Consider the following 9,831-nt stretch of genomic DNA (forward strand, 5'->3'; position numbering starts at 1 on the left):
TTTTGTTCCCTACTTTTCAGATGTACTGCCCAGACCTGTCAGAGAACCACCCAGCCACCAAATATGCCTTGTAGTCTAAATTTCCCCTTTTAGCAACTGTCTACTTTTCATATGCCTCTGAGACACATTGTCCCCTATTTTCACGAACACTCCCACATGTCTGTTATTTTCACGCCTACTAGTCAATAGAGTACCACCTTTATTTCTTGTCTAGGTAAAATCTCAACCCAAGCGTGGTAGCTAACCAAAACACCCAAGAAAGTCACCGCAGTTATCAAAACGTGTCCATCCTCGTGGGAATCGACCCTTACCTCCATTATACTAATCAGTAGAAGTGGGTTGAGGAAACTTGTTTGAAGCCAGGTCCCGGTTATCGTACCAACGACTCAGCTGGGTCGGGAATCTCTTCCTGATCAGTTGGGTACACTCCAAATTACATACGAAACCATCACAACACTCGAAAGAGTGGGGAAACCATCTGGTCTGTCAAGATGGTACTGTACACAAGTAGTGAAGGCATGTTTGGTCACGAATTCGCTATGCGGCATAGGAAAAGATTAGCTCCAGGTTAGAATTTATTTATTCTAGTTTAATTTTGCATGTGCACCGTAACTTATAATATGATATAAAAGCATCGATATTATTGTTACATATTACCACAATTGATTACCAAATGTTCACTAGTATATTATTCTATTTTTTGTAGCTCAATGGTGGAAGAAATATGGTCATTATGCTCCACATTTGCAAAGGCTTGCAATAAAGATCTTGAGCTTAACTTGTAGTGCTTCCGGCTGTGAGCATAATTGGAGTGTCTTCGAGCAAGTAAGCATTTAGTTGTTATTTAAGTATAATTTTTTAGTTCTAATATAATTCAATAATTAAAAAAATTTAGTTATTTTTATGTGATAGATTCATTCCAAAAATAGAAATAGGCTTGAACATCAGAAGATGCACGATTTGGTGTACGTTAAATACAGCCAAAAGTTGTGTGAAATGTACAGTATTAGGGACAAAATTGATCCTATCTCACTCAACGATATTGATGAGTGCAATGAGTGGTTAGTTGGCGAGCTAGATGATCCTGAAGTTGTTGGCACTGGCCAAGATTTAGTTTTTTATGATGATACACTTGATTGAGAAACTGTGATGCTTCAGGAATTGGAGAGCCTACCACATTTACCCGGTCCAAAAAAAGAAAAGAGTCTTCCACATCACCAAGTTATTTTCGAGCTTCCAAAAAAGATACAAGGACCGCAGGGTAAAGGAAAAGAAAAGTATTGCCTATGGTCGAAGAAAGGACTCTTGTAGTTGAATCAGAAGAAGAAGGATTAGAGCAAGAGTTTGAGCAAGAGGAGGAGGAAGAAAGATATGAAGATGACGAGGATGACTACATGGCACTTGATGATGAGGATAGGGATAAAGAATGAAGACATGAATTTGCATTTTACTTTGCAGTTTTTGCATTTTTATTATTGAATTTTAAGTGAAAGACTTTAACTTTAAACATAGACTATGTTTTAACTATTTTTTTTTATTTGAGATATTATATTTTTTTGAAAAAAATCATTTTATGGTATGTATTATATTTTATTTATTTGTAATTTATCGACCACCATTTACGCCATAATACCGCCATGCCGACCGCAATATTCCTATGGTGGTTTTTTGACCGACCGCCGTAAGCCGCCATACGCCATTAATAACACTAAGAGGAACATAGCAATGCATACATATTCTGTGATTTCATGTTTTCATGTTTTCCTTATACGTTTTCTTTTTGCGACTATTACAGACTTTTGTAATAATTTGTCACTATGAATATGAGTCCAGATACTGATTTTAAGCCTAGAATTGGTATGGAATTTGATAACTTAGATGATGATTGGATGTTGTGGCTTCAATACGGAGGAAATGCTGGATTCGGAGTTAGAAAACATTATTTTAATAAATGCAAAAAAATGGTCGAACAACATCATATAAATATGTTTGTTGTAAGGAGTGCGTCAAGAAGACAAAAGAGATTCATTGAGAAAAAATTGTAACGCCCCACTTTTTCAAACCCTAATTTTATTAGGTTATAAAATTTTTGCATTAAATGCCTTAAATGCTATGATATGTGGATTAATTGATGAGTGATTAATTACATGATGTCTTTGTAACCTAAATGTGTATGGGAGTTGAGATTGAGTTGAATAGTCAACTTTTGGAAAATATGACGTGGCCGTTGAAAGGTCAATGCGTTGTGAAAAGGAAGAGAAAGTAAAGAGATGATTGATTTGGTGTGAATATTTGATGCGGAGTAATATAATTGTGGTGAATTATTTTCCTAAGGGATGAGTGAGAATTTAATAGGAGCATTATTTAAGTATGTGGAATTTTCGATCCCTCTTATTATGATTTGGAGAAGGAATCATATTTTTCTTGGATTTAATTATTTGTTTGGGATAATTATCCAAATTAAATCCAAAGTGCGATTATTCTTTAATTCCACCTTGGAATTTTCGAAACTCCACCTTTGAATTCCATGAGATTTTCGAAAATCTCATATATTGGAGAAGAAGGAATTATTTACTATATTATTTAATCCCTTATTTATTCTCTTCCATGAATAAATATAGATATGCTAGAATATCTTACCATATCTTGCCATATCTAAGAAGATCTTGCCATATCCTAATTAAATTAGGATTTGAATTTAAATTCCTTTTGAGAGAGGCATAGAAATCGCCTATTACCTATTATTTGGGGAGGATTTATTATTTTATTTTGCTCCGTGATATATTATTCTACTCCGTGAAATATTTGAATTAAATCATAGGCTAATTAAATAGCCTAGAATTTTCGAATTCCCCTTAAATCTCTCAAAAATCACGCCAACTACTATATTCAAATCTCTCCATATCTTCTCAAATCTTTAATTTATTTAATTAAAGATATTATTTTGGCACTCTATAAATACATTGGAGATCCTAAACCCTAGCAACACAAATCAACGCCCCACTCCCCCAAAATTTCGAAATCTCTCTCTCCCACTCTCTCCAAAAATTTCTTCTACTTTCTTCAAGATTTCTTCATCAATTGAGAAGAATCCAAGTTGAAATTCAAGAATTTATTGAAGAATCAAGGCTATAACTTGTTTCTACCGTTCGTTCTTTTGGAAAAGGTATTTTCTATATTAATCTTTCTTCTTCTACCGATCAATCGGTGTTCTTGAGTCCACATGCATTTAGATTGAGTGAAGGGGAATTAAAATGATGAACTTGGGATGCATGTGATAAGTGTGTGTGTGTGTGCGTTCACACCTCAAAAGGCGTGCACATGTGTTGTGTTCGTGTGCGTGTGTTGTGTGTGTGTGTAGAACACTCTTGCGCGACACGATTTGATGGTGAATTTGGAGTTGTTATTCGAATAAAAACGATATGCTAATTGTACCTTGATTTTGGATGAGGATATTAAAGATTTATCGATGGGAAAAGGGAAAACGTGGGATCATGCATGATTTTGAATCAATGTTCGAAACTGATTCGTGATACACCTAATTTAAAGGTGATACTTTGCGCTCTCAGCGTGATAAACGAGGAGAAGAGAATACTTTCGAGCTAAGCCGACAAGGTGGGCTTTCTTTTAAAATAAGGACATTGTCCTAAACTGATGTTGATGAGAATGAAATATGTGTTATCATGCCTTGATTTGTTTTGTCGTGCCTATCCCTCGTGGCTATGCCACTATTGATTTAATCGAATTCGGATCCTTGTAGAGCCGCAAACTCTACTTGGGTTAGTGTACACCAATGTTAGACCGAGTGCTGGCATACGGGTCGGCCGGTCTAGTGACCTGGATTGCGGCCGCATTCCTTATCATGTAGAATGGGGATATGGTAAACGTCGATGTGAAAAATGGTTGCGCGACCGTGATATTTGATAAAGAATATATATTGTGGTGCCTCGGGCCTTTCTAAAGATAAAACCCCGATGGACACTTGAAAATGGCATGATAACTATTTTTGTGATAAAACTGTTTTCGGCAATGAGTCCACTGAGTATGATTATAGTACTCAGCCCTGCATGTGTTTTTCCTATGTGCAGGTTGAGCGGTGACGAGCGGGCGGCGGTGTTGAGTAGGAAATAATAACATGATCTGTTGAAACTTTAAGTGTCGTTGTGTCTCCATACATAGCTTCACTTCTCTCTTGGTCGCTTCCGCTATATTATGAAAACTTGTGATCTTTTGGTTGGGTTGAATTCTTTTATTTCGTGGGAATATTTTGGATATGAAACAGATGAGATTATTTTGGAACCTTTGCTATTTCGGAGCATTTATTGTGATAGCCTTTTGTTGGATTTCATTGCTAAGGCATTATTCTTTTCCTATTTAATTGTTCATTAAATGCTCTGGTAAATTACCTTTAAATGAGACCCTAGCCTATGATCTTTGTTGCATTTAAGTCTTCCTAGATAGCGATCGCCATTATTATTGTACCCTAGAATGCGGGTCGTTACAAAAATCCTCGACTTGAGACTCGAACAGATTGTAAAGTAAGATTGAGGGTGACTTATGTGAATGGTATTTATAAAGTAAACGAGTTTATTGAAGAGCATAATCATCCCATTCATCTCCCTGAGACAGTACATATGTTATCTTCTAAATGTGACATTACAGAAGTTCAAGCACATGAAATAGATTTGGCAGATGATGTTGGGCTCAATCAAAAATCGTCTTTTAATTTGATGAGTAGACAAGCTAGAGGAAGAGATGACATTGGTTACAAAGAAGCATGGTATATGGTGAAGGTGGTTATCTAATGAAATAGTTTCAAGATCAGCTATCCAAAAATCCATCATTCTATCATGCGAACCAAAAGGATATGGAAGAGCAGATAACTAATATTTTCTGGGCAGATGCAAGAATGTTGATTGCCTATGAGTACTTTAGCGAAATTGTGTCATTAGATACCACTTATTTTACTGATCGTGATAATAGACCCTTTGTAGTGTTCTCAGTGATGTTGTGTCATTAGATATCACTTACTGTACTAATCGTGATAATAGGCCCTTTGTCGTGTTCTCAAGTTTCAATTATCATAGAGGAGTTGTGATCTTCGGTGCATCACTTTTGTATGATGAAACATTAATGTCATTGAAATGGTTGCTTGAAACTTTTTTGGAGGCACACAAACACAAAAGGCCTGTGACTGTCTTTACCGACCAAGATCAAACTATGACAAAAGCTTTGCACGAGATAATGCCGAAGACATTTCATGGATTATGCACATGGCACTTAATGCAAAATGAAATCAAACACTTGGGAAATCTTATGGACGAAGGATCGTGTTTCTTGACAGATTTTAAAAGGTGTATGTATGGCTTTGAGGATGAGGCCAAGTTTGAGGAGGCTTGGAGTAACTTATTGACACAGTTTAATCTCCATGACAACACGTGGTTGAAACATATGTACATTGTGAAGGCAAAATGAGCATGTTGCTATATAAAAGCCTTCACCCTTAGTATGAGAAACACACAACTTAGTGAAAGTGTCAATTCTAGTATCAAGGATTGTACGATGCCTAACTTAAACATTGCACAACTTTTAAAGAATTTTGAGCAATGTCATGGAGGATAAACGGTATAGCAAACTAAAGTGTGATTTTGAGGCACGCCAAAAATTGGACTGGTTGAAATTGGAGAGTTCTCCCATGTTACGACAACTTTCTATGATCTATACTCCATCCGTATTTGATCTATTCCAGAATGAGTTCATCTTGTTTGCAGCTGCATACATAGAGCATAAAGATGAGTAAGGATCATTATTTGAATATGTCATCAGACTAATCAATTATGATGGAGAATGGAAGGTGACCTATGATCCTAATACAGAGATGATTCATTGTAGTTGTCAAAGATTTGAGATGATAGGATTAATATGTTGTCATTCTGTGAAAGTGTTTGATGTGTTAGACGTGAAGTTGCTTCCGGAGAATTATATTATTAAATAATGGACAAGAAAAGCTAGAACTGGTGTAGTGCACGACTATGTAGGCAATGAAGTTGAAGAAAATTCTAAATTGCAAAGTGTTGAGCGGTATAGGAGACTATGTCAAATGCTTATAAGGTTGGCTAATGAAGCTTTTGTTCACCAATCAACCTTCTCCTTGGTGCATGAAACAATGTCTGGTCTCTATAAAAAGGTAATGGAAATGCGTCCAAAAGAAGATGACAAAGAAAATAGGAACAATGCGAAGATTACCTCAGTTGTCTCTCCTATGATGGTATCAAAAGCATACAAGAAAAAAGATGGTTCAAAAGGTTCTAAATGATTGAAAAGTTTGGTAGAACTTCAACCAAAACGAAGGAAACCAAATCATAAAGTACAAGTAAGTAGAATTATTATACGGTTATAGATTTGAAAATGAGTTAACTAATTACATATTTTACAATAACTGTAGGTTGTTGGAGCACAAAATTCATTGCATGTTGCTAGTTCGGCACTTCCAACATCCGATGCATGCCTTGAAAGTAAGGCTGACAATTTTTGGTACTACACGATAACACGATACGAATCCACACGAAAATAATGGGTATGTGTCAAAGCTTATTGGGTTCGTGTCCTTATCGTGTCGACACGATAACGACATGAAAATTTCGTGTCATGTTCGTGTCGTGTTCGTGTTACACGTTAAGAAATAATATTAGTATATTATAATATTATTATTTTTATTTTTATTTATTTTAAGATTTAAATTAGGTTTAGTCTAAGGAGCACTTAGTATTAGCGTGAAAATAGATTTTTCATTTTTCGTATTATTATAGTGTCGTTATTGTGTCGTGTCATATATATGTTGTTATCGTGTCGTGTTGACCCGAAGTAGTTTCTGTCGTTAATGGGTCCGTGTCGTGTTTGTGTCTGAGGGTAGCGGGTCGTGTTTGTGTTTGTTGTTATCGTGTCGTGTCGTTATCGTGTTGACACGATAACGACACAACACGCACGATTTGTCACCCCTACTTGAAAGGACTAGAAATTATTTGAGTTTCACGGAATTGTTAATTGTATGACTGTTTATACTAGAGTACAACGTTTGGGTGTAATTTGTTGCAACTTAAATTTTTTTTGTTTTTCAATGTAGGCACCATTAGATCAAACTTTATATTCTGTTGATGGAACACATTCCAATAGAACAACAAGCTTAACTTTGAGATGGTACCCTCTTTTATTCTTTGTTCTTAGTTGTGCTCCTCTAGTATATCTTTTCTTCTTAGCATGCACATGTTTCGTGGATCCAATTATTCGATGCAGCATTGAACGGAACTCTAGAGGCACATCTAATATCAACTATCAAGATCATTGAAATTCATGCATGTACTTTTTGATATAATAGATATCTCATGCATTTAAATATATATTTTTGATGTAAGCATCTTTTGAAGTGCTGAATTATAATTGTTATACCTAATGTCAACTATGAATGGAGTATTAATGTTTAAACATCTACTTTGTTTGGATTATTTCTGTCGAAACATTTTTGTTATTATTATTTTGGAAAAATGGGAGAAGACATATTTTTAGAAATGAAAAATCAGAAAATAACTTATTGTTCCATGGATGTGTATGTATCTCATTTCCCAAATCATATATTGCATATTTTAGAAATGAAATTGGGAAATCAGAGCATGACTTATTGTTCCATGGAGTATATATTAATATCTAACATGAAGTCATTATTTTTTACTGTTGTTTTGTTTTATGTAATTTGCTTTCACACTTTTTCATATGTAAAAATAGTGTTGTGCAAGTTATTCTGTTTCTCTAAATAGATGATATTATATTATTTTGTTATTTGGAAAAATGAGAGAAGAATTATCAAACAAATATTGTAGGAATGTGGGTAGATTTTTTTAATTTCTAAATAAATCCCAAGCAAATTACTTCTCTTGATCTTTTCTTCGAGCTCTTGGTATGCATACACACTCACTATCGCATACAAATTAATCAAATACAATTCTATAACTCCTTGACAAATGCTATTCATTAGTTTAGTTTACAATTAAATTTGTATACAAAACATCAGATTTCTTATTTTTAGTAAATTGATTTAGTTTCCATATTCAATTAAGTAAAAAGAGGGAAAGAAAGTTTTCAAAAAGAGAGAGGAAGTAGCGTTAAATGAAAACGTGGAAGCAACTTGTCAATTAAATTATGAATATGAAAACGACGCCGTTTTACCGGCTGTACGTGAAAGCAACTTGTCAATTAAATTGTGAATATGAAAACGACGTCGTTTTACAGGATGTACAGTAGCCCCTGCTGTGATTGCTCCACAGCAGGGAATTCGTTCCCATGTATATGTAGATGGTTTCAAGTTTTCAACGACGATTTATGGTACGGGTGCATTAATAATCAATCAATTAAACAACCAATTAATTACAGTCGTCGTTTTTCACTTTTTATCAACAAAAAATCATGCAATCAATTAATTTTTCAATTAATTAATGTTATTTTTGATGGGATGTATTTAGAGGTCACCAAACCGAACCGGCTCGGCTAAACCGGCCCGGAACCGTCACCGGCGGTTCGGAACCGTGAACCGGAACCGGCGGGTCGGAAACGGATAAGGTTCGGCGGTTCCGACGGGCCGATTCAGGTTCTCAAGAAATGAAGAACCGTAACCGGCGGGTCGAAACCAGCGGTTCGCCGAAAACCGGCGGTTCCAAATCGGCGGTTTGCCTGTTCCGGCAGGCTTTTCAGGCATCAGGCGATGGCAGGCGTAGGGCTGCAGAAACCGGCGGTTTCGTGTCAGAAACCGGCGACCAAACCGGCGGTTTGGTCGGAAACCGGCCAGAAACCGCCGGTTCCGGCAGCTTTTTCAGGCAGCAGGCGTAGGGTTGCAGAACGGGCAGAAACCGGAGACCTAGTTTCGGCGGTAAACCGACCGATTTCAAAATTTTGAAATTCAAATTTTTTATTTTATTTTATTAAATATGATTTTTTCTCCTATAAATACCCCCTCTCCCCTTCATTTCTACTCACCCCATTCTCGTGTTAACAAGGATTTCTCTTCTCAATCTCACAATTTCTCTCATCTCTATCTCCATTCTCTCTAATTGCTCAAGTTGTTTACTATAATATTTGTGCAAATTGTTCTTATAATTTACTTCAATTGTCTATCATAATAATATCATCCCTCACTACTCTAGTTATACTCTCTCTTTATTTTTCAATTTGCAAAAAATGTCTTCATCTCGTCGTGGTGGTGATCGGGGCAAGGGAATTGCCCAAGACCAAGATGAAAGTGGTCGTCGGAAATCAAGGCGCCCTAGTCGTCGTGAGGTTATGGATGAGGTTTCCCGACAAACCGCTATACGTTTGCAAGTAAGTTGTTCGAATATTAATTTTACAAATTCTTTTTAAATTCACAAGTCACGATTCACAACTATATATAATATATAAATATATAAATTAAACTCAACAACTAAGGTTGAATTGCTAAAGGTATCCTCAATTTAGTTATCTATAAACATCTCCTTCGCCGATTAAGAGTATATATATATACTATCTATTTATATTTATAATTTATTGTTTTTTACTTCAATCTTTTTTATTTAAATTGTTATACAAGCTAACAAGTAACAAGCATGTATTATGTTATGTATTAAGTCTTTTGACTCTTTTGTAATTTCAATTTTCAACATTTGTATTTGTAATATCGACATATCGTTCGAATTTGTATAATTGTATGATTGTATGATTGTATCAATAAAATTCCAATTGTCCAACTCCAATGTCGACTTCTACTCTATTTGTCAATTGTCATTCTCGTTTTATTTATTTATTCGA

This window comes from Salvia hispanica, chromosome 6 (genome assembly GCF_023119035.1).
Source record: "Salvia hispanica cultivar TCC Black 2014 chromosome 6, UniMelb_Shisp_WGS_1.0, whole genome shotgun sequence".
Taxonomy (NCBI): Eukaryota; Viridiplantae; Streptophyta; class Magnoliopsida; order Lamiales; family Lamiaceae; genus Salvia; species Salvia hispanica.